The 15,602-nt window shown below is 39.3% G+C and overlaps 1 protein-coding gene across 2 annotated transcripts in view; it reads right to left on the reverse strand.

Annotated features, from left to right (window-relative positions):
• The window catches only part of LOC150079406 (kinesin heavy chain-like), a 429,176-nt gene that overhangs the window by 275,814 nt on the left and 137,760 nt on the right, over positions 1-15,602 (reverse strand). The gene's annotated exons all lie outside the window — the stretch shown is intronic.

The following is a 15,602-nucleotide window of genomic DNA, read 5'->3' on the forward strand; positions in this document are numbered from 1 at the left end:
CCATTGTTTAAAGTTTCTATTAACAAGCATAAAACAAATTATTTTATAAAACACTTTATTCTAAATTCAGTAAACAAAATCTATACAAAAATTCATCAATAAACAAAATGAGACTGAATAATATGGTCACAGATAAGTATAAATAACAATCCAATGCTTACTATTTATAATCCCAAGAGTATATTGATGATAGAAGTTTTGGAATAGACAATCAAAGCTAAAATTTGACTGCTGGTTAATATAACCATGCTTCGAATGTAAACAGACTGGCATTGGTAATTTCCCATCTAGCACAAGAAATAAATCCTAATAAGTGCCGCATGTTATGGAAAATACTCCTCAGGAAATTCATGCTACTCAGAAACACGTGCCATATTATGGGGGAGGTTCCTGAGGAGCATCAATGCATATATACTTTTCTAAGTCTCTTCAAATAATGCTTCAAAGTACATTATATATCTTCCAGTAAGTGCTGCAAATACTGAAATCCCGTAAAAAAACCAGGTAAAAGGTGGCAGATTCACATAAAATAACAAGAAATGAATTATAACTACTGTTACAATATTTTATTATGTTGCATGTATTTCAATTCTATTACAGCATAAACCAATGAACCAAAACATTATGACCAGAGAGTCGTTATGCAAATCGAAGCAACTGCAGGTGAACTACGGCATGTGCGCGGGTCAGGACATGGTAAAAAAAAACACCTGATACTGAGATCTATTCATCAGTGTTACTCTTCTTCTTCTTCAGATGGGAAAAGCAGCGGACTTAAGGAAGTTTGACAAAGGCCAAATTGTAATGGGTCTAGAGCATATCCGAAATGGCATGGCTGGTGGTATGCTCACGGTCAGCCATGGTTAATACCTACCGAAGATGGTCCGAGGAGGGAAACCCACTAACCACTGGTGGGGTGTTGGACGAACACAGCTCATCAATGCTCGAGGTGAGCGAGGGCTCTCCCGGATGGTACATGGCTACAGAAGGGCAACTGTGACGCAACATTCCGGTAATTGGAATGCTGGTGACAGGAGTAACGTGTCACAACACACAGAGCATTGAACCCTGCTGAAAATGGAGCTGTGAAGCCACAGGCTGCTCCGAGTGCCCATGATAACCACGGTTCACTGGTGACAGTGCCTACAATGGGCATGTGAGCATCTGGACCTTGAGCGAGTGGAAAAGGTCGTCTGGTCTGATGAAGCATGTTTCCTGTTGCACCACATGTGGACGGCCGGGTGCATGTGCATCATTTACCTGGGGAAGTGATGGCGCCTGGATGCACCATGGGACGAAAACAAACCGGTAGCGGCAGTGTCATGCTTTGGGCAATGTTCTGCTGGAATACCCTGGGTCCAGTCATCCATGTGCCGGGCACTCTGACATCTACCACCTATCTACCATGTGCCGGGCACTCTGACGTCTACCACCTACCTACCATGTGCCGGGCACTCTGACGTCTACCACCTACCTACCATGTGCCGGGCACTCTGACGTCTACCACCTACCTAAACATCATTGCTGACCAGGTACACTCTTTCGTGGCAATATTCTTCCCCTTTGGCAGTGCCATCTTTCAACAGGATAATGTGCCATGCCACACTGCCCAGATTGCCTGGCCTCCAAGTTCCACAGACATAAATCCCATCGAGCATCTGTGGTTTGTGCTGGAACAGCAACTCTGATCTGCAGTGTCTCAACCACGGACCTTACAGGAGTTACAGGATCTGCTAGTTACGTGCTGGTACCAGATATTACAAGACATTTAGAAATCTTGTAGCATCCATGCCTTGCTGGGTACGAGCTGTTTTAGCAGCACGTGGAGGATCACGTGCTGCTATGTTTTGGCTTATCGGTGTATAATCAGCAGGAAAAGTATAGTATTATACAGATACTCTATACGTATGCTTGTACATGCATCTAGTGAACTTTTCCAAAAAGTGCACATGAAATTAACATAAAAAACTATGCATCTTTATGACTGAAAGTCTTAACTTTCAGTTTAAAAAATATAAATCAAAAGATTGCTGCTTTTTTTTATTACATTTTTCTTCATTAATTTGATAGCAACAAAGATATTGTTCCCAGCTCTTGACACTCTGCAGTTGCATAACTCATAAGGATAATTTTCTTTGAAAATTACTCTGGTCCTTTCTATAAGTGCAGACCTACATAGGCATTAAAATGCTACGTGTGGTAGAGTGCCATACATGTTTCATACAAATATCATGTGAATCTAGATGGATATTTCATATGATACTCTGAAACAGTGTGAGTGTGTGTGTGTGCACGTGAGTGCTATGGATGTTTAGCGATGGATAATCTGCAGTGGCTATAGCATGCCTATTTGTTTTAGAAAACAAAAAAATTCATTAACATTTGCTTCATCACCAATAATATGCTGTAGTCATTGGTTCTCAAAGATTACCCAGAAGACAAAGGGCTGAAGTTCTGTCTTGTTGATAGTGTGGGCAGTCAATTTGAATACGTTTGAATGTTAGACATGCTGTACAATGTGGACACCGAAAAGGTTGTTGTTGTTATTTGGTTTTTAGGAGCATTAGCAACTAAGGCCATATTGCTCCGGGGATATGCGGAGGTCATTCCCTGACCTTTCCGCATCCTCCATATTTGGTGGCTCATGGGCTCGACCCCTGGTCCAATCAAGAAGTGTGTGCTACGCACTGATGCTACTGCCCACCTGGCTACGTAGGCACCCATCAAGAAAGATCATCATCTGTGAGCAGATGGAGGAGAGTCAGATAAGTATGTCCTATTCTTGCCTGTGCAAGTACCACTTCTTCTCATCACAATATCTGAATGCTAGAGTACCAAAGTTTTGGATTCTGTTTAAACTGATAAAGTTTAGTATTGGTCTGGATGTGCCATAGTTCTTTGTGCTATGCAAGGCATGCTGCTTGTATGATGAGATTATAGTCAGAGACTGGAATGGAGAGACAGATTAAATCTAAAGTTGATGGATTTTTAGCAGCTTTATCAACCAGTTCATTCAGCTTTATCCTTGAATGTGCTAGATTCAACAAAAGGTGACTAACTGATAACATTCTTTAATTTGCAACAGCAGTCTACTAATTTGCTTTATAACAGGGTGAACCTTATAGGAGGGATTTGCATTGCTATAATTGAACTGAGAGTCAATGTAAACTATATATTTTGAAGATGGATGAAGATTCAGATTTTCTAAAGTTAATTTTATTGCATGTAGTTCTGCTGAAAAGCTGCTATATTCAGATGGAAAGGAAGCCAATATGATAGCAGAGGGGAACACTGCCACTGCTCAAATGGTTGAATGTGATTTGGAGCCATCAGTGTATGTTGCCAAAAAATCCATGTAGTTCTGATATGGCTTGCATGAAGTTGTTTTATGCTGTGTCAGTAGGAGATTCTTACCTCATTGACAACAATAAAATCACAGATCAGTTGAGGATGGGAAATCTAAGGTGAGTGTGAGTAAATCATTACCTGTTGCCTATTAAGAAAAGGAACATTCCAACTCTGTGTTATTTCAAGAAGCTATAGGCCTGCTGGTCTTATTTTACTAAGTTAATTTCTATAGAGAGTTTGTAGTGGTGGATTGAATAGATATGGCTGAAGAGGAGGCTGACAGCAACTTTGAATTTTGATTGCATACTTAAGTAGTAGTGTTTTTCTGCAGAGTAGTAGTAGTAGTGGCATGTGATGCAAGAAAGCAAGTGTATGAGCTTATGCAGCTTCAGGCAAAAAAAAAAAAAAAAACACACACCATTCCCTCCAAATGCCAGTCCAGTTCCTCCTTAAATTTATTCAACCTATCAACTTCCACAACGACAGATGGAAGTTTGTTCCAGCAAATAACCACCCGCTAGCTAAAGGCAAATTTCCGCACATCTATTCTACATTTGTCCTTTCTTAATTTGAATTTATGCCCCCTTAAGTCCGTAATCTCAACAAGTGGAAGGATCCCATCAGAATTCAGCGTGCTCAACCCATTCAAGGCCTTATATATCTCAATCATCTCACCGCGCAGATGCCTAGTCTCCAGCCACTCAATTTGCAGAACTTAAGCCTCTCTTGGTAAGAGGATCCCTTCATTCCCCTCACCAATCTTCTTGCCCTTCTCTGTACACGCTCAAGTAAATCTACATCCTTCCTAAAATGAGGCCTCCAGACCTGTACGCAGTACTCCAGGCGTGGCCTGACCATTGCCTTATACAGAGGGACAATCACCTCCTTCTCTCTGCTAGCAAAATTCCTATATATCATTGACAAAACCCCATGACCTGCCCTGGCAGCCTGTCTGCATTGTTCAGAAAACTTCATATCTGACTGCACAATTACTTCCAGGTCTTTTTCATTTTCTACCACCTTAAGTGTAGTACAACACAGTTGGTACGTTTCTCTGGGGTTACTTCTACCCATATGCACTACTTTGCATTTGTCAAGGTTAAACTTCAGTTGCCACTTCTTAGCCCATCTGCCCAAATTATCTAGATCCTGCTGCAGTAACACACTGCTATTACTGTCATTAACAACCCTGCTAACTTTTGTATCATCTGCAAACTTCGACATTAAGCCTGATATACCTTCATCAATATCATTGATAAATACACAAAACAACAGTAGACCTAACACCGAACCCTGTGGGACTCCACTAATAACATTAGTCCACAATAAGCAGCACCCATTGATTACCACCCTCTGTCTTCTCCCACTTAACCATCCTTTTATCCATTGTAGCAACTTACCCTTAATACTATTCTGCTCCAATTTGTACAATAGTCTTCCATGCGCAACAGTGTCAAAAGCTTTCCTGAAATCCAAATATATGATATCAAAATTATTTTTTGCATCCAGTTCCTTTGTAACCACATCATAATATCCTATAAAATTTGTCAGACAAGGCTTTCCCTTAACAAACCCATGCTGTGTCTGAATTATTGCTGCAGTCTTGTCTAGATGATCCTGCAATGCATCTTTAACCAGTGACTCCATTATTTTACCCAGAACAGAAGTTAAACTAACTGGTCTGTAATTACTCGTGTCACCCTTCAATCCCCTTTGTGAATTGGGGATACATTTGCACATCTCCAGTCCGTGGGAACCTCCCCTGAGTCCAAGGATGCTCTCATAATTATGGCCAAGGTTTTGCTTAGTTGCTTTGCCACCTCCTTTAATATAACTGGATAGATCCCATCCACCCCAGGTGCTTTTCTTATGTTTAAATTCAACAATTTCTCCTCCACTTTGCTCTCAGTTATTACAAAATCATTAATCGGTACAGAGGGTGCTCATGAGCTTCAATATATAGACTCTGAGTCGGAGACGTCCTGAAAGCAGAATTAGATTGGAGCACTGTAATCCAAAGAGGATCTAATCAATGCTCTATATAAGAGAAGCAAGTTGTTTGCTCCCCAAGACAGAGCAGATAAAACTCTTGGTATGTTCAGCTTTTTGAGACAGGTAATACATACAAATTTAATGTGCTCAAAAAAGTTTAACTTGCTATCAAGGATTAAACCCAAAAATCTGATGTCATTGGCAATCAGGATGGACATCTGAAGTTCAAGATCTGTGTGCTTTCTATGTCATCGCAAAGTAGATTGCGACAGTTGTGACAGATAACCACTGAAACTACTCACTTTTGTACTTTATTCACATATATCTGCAGTTGCTGCCATGTAATAGGTCTCATGTTCTGAGAATGGAGAGAGAGAGGGAGGGAGGGAGGGAGGGAGAGAGAGAGAGAGAGATTGTCGGCATAAATGTAAGTATCAAAAATATTCAGGAGTTCTTTTGTTATGGAGTCAGTTCCAAAGAAGGGCAAAAAGGGTTTGCCAGAAGGAGTGCCTTTGCAGCACTCCTTCCGGTAGGGCCCACAGACAGGGAGTTTTGATATTAAACTTGTAAAGAACAACTCTGGAGGAAGTTTTTAATGAATATAGGCAAGTTGAATTGTAGAGTATGAAGCATGAAGATCACCAAGAATGACATTAGCATTAGTAGAGGCATAGGATGCAAGAAAAGAAAGTAAGCTTATGTAGCATCAGCCAGGGGGGGGGGGAAAACTTCCATTTCACCCCTCCATTCTTTCAAAATACCTGTCCAGCTGAGCCTTAAATTTATTTAGGCTATCAACTTCCACAATAAGGAATGGAAGTCTGTTCCATCCACCAACCAACCAACCAACTACCCGCTGGCTAAAGGCAAATTTCCACACATCTATCCTACATCTGTCTTTCCTCAATCTGAATTTATGCCCTCTCAGGTGATTATTCTGAGCAAGAAGCAGGTGATTATTCTGAGCAAGAGGAAGCATCCCATCAGCATTGAGCATGCTCAAACCATTCAAGGCTTTATACACCTCTATCAGATCACATCGGCAGTGCCTAGTCTCCAGACACTGTAATTTGCAAAACTTAAGCCTTTCTTCGTAAGAGCAACCCTTTGTTCCATTCACTAATCTTCTTTCCCTTTTCTGTACTCGTTCCAGCAGCTCTACATCCTTCTTGAAATGAGGCCTCTAGACCTGTATACAGTACTCAAGGTGCGGCCTGACCATTGCCTTATACAAGGGAATAATCACCACCTTTTCCCTGCTAGAAAAATTCCTGTATATCATGAGCTACTCTTGCAGCCCGTCTGCACTGCTCAGAGAACTTCATATCTGCCTGCACAATTACCCCAGGTCCTTTTCATTCTCTACCACTGTCAGCGTAGTACCACAGAATTGATACATTGCTCTGGGGTTGCTGTTTCCCATGTGTAGTACTTTACATTTGTCAATGTTAAACTTCATTTGCCACCTCTCAGCCCATCTGCTCAACCTTTCCAGATCCTGTTGCAGCAGCATAGTGTCAGTAGTGTACTTGACAACCCTGCCAACCTTTGTATCGTCTGCAAACTTGGACATTAAGCTTGATATACCATCATCAATATCATTTATAAATACAGAAAACAATAATGGACCCAACACTGAACCCTGAGGGGCTCCACTAATATAACATTAGTCCACGATGAGCAGTGTCCATTGATTACCACTCTCTGTCTTCTCCCCCTCAACCATCCCTTTATCCATAGCAGCAATTTGCCTCCAATGCCACACTGCTCCAATTTGTGCAGCAGTCTTCCAAGTGCAACAGTATCAAGAGCCTTTCTAAGATCCAAATATCATAGGCTTCCATGTCACCCATTAATTTATATGTATCCCATGCATTTTTCTTCTCTACCATATGTCTCATTAGTTCATCTGACATCCATTTAGGCCTAAACCTTGAACAATATTTCTCAGTGGGTATGTAAAGCCTAGTAGCTTCCAAGATAAGTTCTTTGAATGCTTCCCATTTTGAATTTGCTGTTGGTAACATCATCAGTTGGTCCCACTGTATATAATTTAAATACAGTCTCAGACCACCATCATAGTTGCCTTTACAAAAGCAAAAACCCTTCCCTTTACCTCTGATGGTAGTTACCTCTGAGTACATCCCACTTCAGCACACTGTCGGATTTACTCAAAGAGGTAACTACCATGATGCCAGGTAATATCAAATGCCTTCTGTATCTATGGAAACCATGTCAAGATGTTTGTTTTTCACAAAGGAATCATGAGTTACAGATTCATGTCTTGATCATGAGATCAAAGGTCATCTATGTTTCAGTGATCCAAACAATTAAATGTGGATCATTTTATACGGATTTTACTGACACAAATGGGGGGAGAGCAAGAGACTGACACGTAACTATAAGGACTGGTGGGATCTTTTGCACACTTCAAAAAGACCAAGACTGTGGCATGATACTAAGAATTGGGATAAATATTTTTCAGAACTTTTTCTGATGAAATTTCAATTATTGGTTATCTCAACCATCACTCATCACAGATGCTCTAATTATTTGCTCCGATTCCTTTTTCTTCAGAAATAGTACTTGTGTATGCCCAGTCTGATATTCCATGTAAGACTTCCTTATCTGGAAACTTTTTCCCTATCTTTTCCTCTTTGTGATTACCTCTGGGCTAAAATCTTGATTCCTATTCTGTTAAATTCATTTGAGAATTCTGTTAAATTCATTCATAAAGAGGAAAAACCAATTTTTTCCTCTTTCTCATTTATTCTCCTGCTTCTGTTCTCTGGAGAAACCTTTCATAAAAAATATTTGTCAAAAATTATAATGTGTACAAATTCAGGTCTAATATCAACAATTAACTTCCCTCTTCTCAATCTTTAACCGATGCAAGGCAGTAAGTAATACAGGTTCTAAAACCCTTTGCATTAAAGAAGGGGGGGGGGAACTTACATTACAGGAGGCCCCCGTTATAACGCAGTTCACTTTACGCTGATTCGCTATAACGCTGTTCTTATATTATAACCCATATCTGACTATAACGCTGTCACAGATCACTATAACGCTCTTTTACAGATTGCATTTTTGGCATATTTAAAGAAATCGTTTCATTTGATGGAGTCGATAGCTTGAAAATGAATACCAAAACAGCATTAAAACGTTTCCCACGCCGACTTGAAAAATTTTCCCACACTCAGTGAAATTTTCTTGCACGCTAATTTAATTGCAGTACAGTCACTTGTTACATAGTTCCGAGATCAAAATTTTAAAAAATGATCAAGTATATTGCTTGTAACATTAGCATTATATGCATTTATCCGAAGTCTACTCAGTACAGTATTAGACATCGTGCGTAACATGCAACCAACGCAGTTACATTTTCGAAGAGTTAATTATGGCCGATAGGAATGAAAAAGCAACAACGTCTGGGCGCAGTACGAAGACTATAAATGTAAGAAAAAGACTGAATTTGAAAATTAAATTAGACGTTTTGAAGCGAATCGATTCCGGTCAACGACAAGCAGATGTGTGCCATAATTTAGGACTTGCACGTTTAACTGTAAGAACAATTACAAAAAAATAAAGAATTAATTTTAGCAGCGGGAAAGATAGCTGTTCCACTGCAAGCAGCTAGGACTAGGCCGGCTATTAGGACTGAAATGGAAAGACTAATTTTATTTAAGATAACATCCAATGCAGAATTCAGTTAAGTTAAATATTATTAAAAAAAAGAGAGAGAGAGAGAAAGAGATCAGCCAATATGATTATCTGAAGAAAACTCACATAAAAAAAAAAAAAAATGTGGAACCATTTAAAACTGGTAAGGGCTGGTTGAATAGATTTAAAATCCAGGGAGAAGCTGCAAGTGCAGATCACGGAGCCGAAACTTTCAAAAAAGAACTTGTTAAAATTATTGAAGAGGGGTATTATGTGTTATACTTCTCAACAAGTTTTTAACATAGATGAAGCAGGACTTCTGTGGAAACTAATGCCTAAAAGAAGTTTCATATTGAAAGAAGAAAAAAACATGCCGGGTTTCAAAGCGGCGAAGGATCGGTTGACTTTATTGTTGGGTGATAACGCTGCAGGGGATTTAAAATTAATACCCCTTTTAGTTTATTTGGAAGAGGGCCAAAGTTCGATCCAAAATCGACACATTTTTCATGATTAAATTCATCAATTAAATTAAATCAATTAAAATCAATTTAGATCAATTAAATTCATGATTTTAATTGGAATTTTAAGTTTAAATGTGATACATAAATAGTTACCACATAATTATATATGTATGTTTGTTGTTTGTTATTTGGCTTTTAGGAGCATTAGCAACTAAGGCCATATTGCTCCAGGAATATGCAGTCGTCATTCCCTGACCTTTCCGCATCCTCCGTATTTGGTAGTGATGGGCTCGAACTCTGGTCTAATCAAGAAGCATGTGCTACGCACTGCTGCTCCTTCCCACCTGGATACGGAGGCGCCTATATACGTATGTAATGCAGAATATTTTATATGTACAAATATTTGAATATTAAATATTTTGACCGATCGACATTTGTGCAACTTTTCACTACCGTTTATTATTGATTAAGAAATATCCTATGGTACCGACCGCAACTCACAAATACATACGTTACCTTATGGGAATGCTGCGCTCGCTTAGCATGGATTCACTTAGCGCTCTGTTTTTCTGGAACAAATTATCAGCGTTAAGCGGGGGTCACCTGTACTTCTAACTGAGAGTGCAACAGTCTTTGGCTGATTTAAATCCAGAAGAATATTTCCTCCTCCTCCCTATACATTTTTTTGGATATATTCTTCCAGTGTAAAGTTCTTTTGTCAACCTTTAACATTTTTTGTACTACAACCACCTTCTTGAATTTTTTTTTTTCCCCAAAATGTTAGAGAAATTATTTTCTACATTTCAATATGCATATTATCCAATTATTTTAATTTTATGCAGGTTACTGCACTTTTGATAAATGGTTGAACATCAGATTTATTTTTACTTATCTCTTCACATCTTCTCATCCTCACAAACTTCTATCATTTCCTTGCAAAATAAACAAACTTAGCACACTTATTTAGTTCTGCCAGTCAATTGACAAAACAATAACAGCTTACATCTTTTCTTGATATGATGGCCACACAATATGTATTCATGTAGCACTTACTGGTGTTACACTTTTAAAATTGTCCTTAGTTTTTTCCACAATTTACATAAATGGTGCATAGTTGATCAGTTTCGCGCACGCGCACACCACTTTGCTTATTGGAGGCTTGAAGTGGTGGAACCTATGTTTAGTTTCCAGAGAGAACCCATGTTTAGTTCCGGTCAACCCTTCGCCCACCTCTTCCATTGTGCAGCATGACTGATGACTTTTAACGTTATGATGAACATCATAGTGAGATCCAATCTTACTTACATTTCTAGGGTACAGCTCTAAAACAGTGTTTGCAGGCCAGCCGCTAGTTAGTACACCGGACTGAACCTATTGGTTTGTTTGTTTGTTATTTAGTTTTTAGGAGCATTAGCAACTAAGGCCATATTGCTCTGAAGATATGTGGTGGTCATTCCTTGACCTTTCCGCATCCTCAGTATTTGGTGGTCACGGGCTGAAACCACAATCTAATCAAGAAACATGTGCTATGCACTGCTGCTCCTGCTCACCTGACTACGGAGGCGCCCCTTCGAACCTATGGGTAATTCTTTAGGAGGTTTCCGGACCAGCTAGTGTATAATCTTGCTATCTCTACTCTGCCAGACATCGACTGGAGGGAGTCCGAATAGTGTGTATGCGGGGGTCATTGTCGAGGCCATGTTATGTCAAGGATCTGGGTATATTTTTACCATGTGTACGCCATATCCAAAAATTTCATTACTACAGAATGCTCCCCCCCCCCCACTTTTTCTTACTATTGAATACACCATGAATTGTCAAACTAATAGAGTACGCTTATCTGCGAAAAGATCTAAACCTCCCAAACACTTTCTAGTTCATTTCACAAATATATGTGGTCTCAATTCTAATCTGAATGACGTCCATTTCCACTTGCAGTCTGCCGAACCCCATGTACTTTTTCTAACAGAGTCTCAGTTCTCAGCTTATTCAACCACTGCTCATCTCAACTACCCAAATTATTTGGTGTATGATTCCTTTCGCCTTAAAAGTGGTACTTATGCATATATCGTTCTGATATTCCCTGTCAGAGAATTGGTAATTTGGAATCTTCTCTTTTCGATCTTCTCTGGCTTAAAATCTCTCTACCTCACTGCGTCAAATTCATCTGTTGTCTCTACCGTTCTCCCAACTCCACTAAGAAACTGAAGACAGTCAAGTTTGCAACTTGACTTCCTCCAGTCCAACTTTCCTAACAGTGAGGTAACTTTCCTTGGTGATTTTAATGTTCACAACTTCAGCTGGCTTCCGTTTCCTAGTCACACCAACTCAGCTGGTTGACATGCTGAGGCTTTTGCAATTACTAATGACCTTGCACAGATTGTTCATTTACCTACAAGGATACCGGACAATCCTAACCATACAGCCAACGTTTGATCTTTTTCTCACAAAAAAACCTTCTAAATACACGGTCGATCTTTTTCGACCGTGTATTTAGATACACGGTCGAAAAATTACACTTCTAAATACACGGTCGATCGTTTGATCTTTTTCTCACAAAAAAACCTTCTAAATACACGGTCGAAGTGAACGCTCCTTTAGGCACCTCAGATCACAACTTGGTGATTGTCTCTTCTCCAATGGACCCATTATTTTATGGCTATTCCCAACCTTTTATTGTTTGGCATTACAAGAATGCAAAATGGGATGACCTGCGAGATTTCTTTTTTTTTTTTCTTTTCCTTGGTCGAATTACTGTTTCAAAACTTCTGATGTCAAAGTTTGCTCAGATCATGTCAATGAAATTATTCTTGTAGGAATGGAATCCTTTATTCCACATTCCACTTCAAAATCTCGTCCTTTATCTAAACCTTGGTTTTCCAATAAATGTGCTAAGGCTGTTCAAGAGAAGAACGTTGCATATCGTAATTGGCTTCTTTCCAATTCTTCAGTTTCATTTTCTGCCTACAACAAAGCTCGTAACAATTGTAAAGCAGATATTAATCAGTCCAAACTAGGTTTTGAACGGATTAAGAGTAGAAAACTTGCTTCTTGCCCTAATGGTAGCCGAGCATTCTGATCTCTTGCCAAAGTTATTGGCCGTAACTTTTCCCCATCTCTGCTTCCACCTCTGTCAAAACCAGATGGTTCTGTTGTCACTTCAGCCAAGGATAAAAGTGACCTGCTAGCATTCCATTTTTCTTCCAACTCTTGTATTAATGATCTTGGTAAAACACCTCCCACCATTCCCAACATGCTCCATTCAATGACTCTTGTGGTCTTCCATTAAAAGGATGTCAGAAGGATTTTGATGAATCTCGATGCTAAGAAAGCTCCAGGTCCTGATGGCATTTCTCCACTTGTTCTCAAAACCTGTGCTCCTGAACTTACTCCTGTTCTTTGCCGCCTTTTTTCACTTTCTTATTCCAATGGTGTTTTTCCTTCTGCTCGGAAATTTGCTCATATCCAGCCAGTTACTAAAAAGGGTGACAAATCCTTCCCATCCAATTATCGTCCTATTGCAATTACTTCTACTCTTTCTAAAGTATTAGAGAAATCAATTAACCACCAACTCTTAAACTACCTAGAAACCTTTCGTCTGATCAACAATCGCCAGTATGGATTCTGTCAGTGTCGATCCACTGGTGATATTCTGGCTTATGTTACTCATTTATGGACAAATTCAATGGAAAAGTTTGGTGAAACACAAGCAGTTGCTCTTGACATCTGAAAGGCTTTTAATCGTGTTTCGCATAAAGGTCTTCTAAACAAGCTTCCATCTTATGGTTATCCAGTTTTCTCTCTGATTGCTCACTGAGGGTGATGGTAGAAGGCTCTCTGTCTTCTAACTTCTCCACTAATGCTGGTTTCCCCCAAGGTTCAGTTCTTTCCCCCACTCTTTTCCTCTTGTATATTAATGACCTTCTTCCATTGACTGGAAATCCTATCCACAGTTTTGTCAATGATAGCACATCGCATTCCACCTTCCATTTTGAGAAACCTTGCCCTGCTCAATCAGCTTCAACTTAGAATATCCGCTCCCAATTGCTTAAATGCCAATCTTCAGGTAATTCCCCAGTGGGGTAAAGCAACTTAGTTGATTTCAATCCTTCTAAAACTCAGTCTTGTCTTATAGCTCGCAAAAAGGATTCTTCTGCTCCTATGCTTATCTTTGGTGCTCCGATTTCTAGGCAAAATGATATATCTCTTTTGGGGATTACCCTGACTTCTAATCTCTCTTGGCACAAGCACATTACAAATATTGCTTCCTCTGCATCTAAAATACTTGGTTTTTTCTTTCACTCTCGGTGTTACTTTTCTTCCAAACAGCTGCTCACCCTGTACAAATCACAAATCTGCCCTACCATGGAATATTGTTCCCACATATGGGGCGGTGCCCCCAAAACCTCTCTCTCAGGCTTCTAGATTCCATTGAGAAGAGGGCAGTTAGGTTAATTAATGACTCCTCTCTAACAGAGTCTCTCCACTCACTGTCTCATAGACAGTACTGTTTCTGCTGCATGTCTTTTCTACAGATAAAATAAATTTTTTCTGTTTATACTCCGGCACGACAACCAAGTCAGTAGAGTTTACAATAAATCATCAATACAAATATTTATCGTATTTAGTAGTCACGGCCTGGAACCCTGGTCCACTCAAGGAACGCGTGCTATGCACTCTCGCTCCTAACCACTGGGTCAGGCCTAAAATTATTGGAGGCGCCGGGCAACGATCCCGGTACCTCTCGCATGCTAAGCGAGCGCTCTACCATCTGAGCTAGATGGGCACTGTTCTTCTGAATTGGCTTCTATAATTCCCGCTCTCTCTTTCAAAACAGTCCGAACACGTGCCGCCACCAGCCAACATCCATTTACTGTCCAACTTCAAACTCACAGAATAATCAAGTTTTCATCTTCCTCGTTTATTCATTCAACTGCTGTTTTTGGAACAACCTTCCTTCATACGTATTTCCTGAAAATTACAGTCTACAGAAGTCCAAGTCTAATGTCAACAAATATCTTCTTTCATTTTGTCAAACCTCCAACCCAAGCACTGTACTATAGGTTCTAATACCTCTCGTGTTTGGTGTTTTCATAACACACACACGCACAATTGCTTTGACTTTCAAAGAAAGTGACTTTCATTTTCAGGGGAAGAATTGGAAATTCACAAACCATTAGTAAACACTTCATTTCAAAATTCTATTAAGAAAGAGTGCACAAGTAAAGGCCATAATTCACTTAGAAAACTTTGGCTTTTTTTTTTTTTTTAAAGTGAATAGCAAATGTATAAGCTGTTTCTTTGGGGAAGAATTTGTGATGCTTTATTCAGTTTCTGGAAACTTCCTGAGAACTAAACTAGTTTCCATGCTAGCAGAAAGATTTCAATTAGAGTACAGCCTCAAGTACAATAGTGTTTTGTACTATTGTATTTTGTACCTTTTATATTTTGACACAGAAGTGTCAAAATAGAAAAGAACATTGTACATGTTAAGGAAGCAATTCTTAACAGTCTGCGAACATCAATGCTTGGATTACAAATGTAAAATAGTATTCCTTAGTAATCAATATGCCGAATTCTCTATTTGGATTTGGGAATGATACCATATCACCTGAAACTGGTACAGACAGATTCACATGCAGATAAAACAACCCATATACAAGCTGTAAATATTTTTTGGCAATGTCATACCTGTTCTGTTTTTTTTTTTTTTTTTTTTTTTCAAACAAATCTACATTTCATGTGAGTGGAAAAGTTAATCAGCACAACTAAGTTGCTTGGACTATGGATAATCCCCATGGTCTAAGAGAATATGTACAATATTCTCCAGTGTGATTTTTCACAACTGGTAGTAATTGGCCCATATTTTTTTAAGGATGTAATAGTGAATATAGCACCATAACTGCATGTCTTGTACAACTATGTCAGTGCCAATTACCCAATAAACATTCGATACACCCAATACTCCATACCACCCCAACCAAATGTTCTTGTCTGCAAAATCTCCTGACATCTTGTGACTTCTGGTGGTAGCAAATGTTTAAGGAATGTGTTTATGGCAGGAAGGCTCGAAGTCTTGATGACCTTAAGGAACAAATATCAAGTTATCTTCGGCATACTACAAAATATGGGTGAACAAGT

This window comes from Mastigoproctus giganteus, chromosome 10 (genome assembly GCF_048544385.1).
Source record: "Mastigoproctus giganteus isolate SK-2022 chromosome 10, ASM4854438v1, whole genome shotgun sequence".
NCBI classification, from domain to species: Eukaryota; Metazoa; Arthropoda; class Arachnida; order Uropygi; family Thelyphonidae; genus Mastigoproctus; species Mastigoproctus giganteus.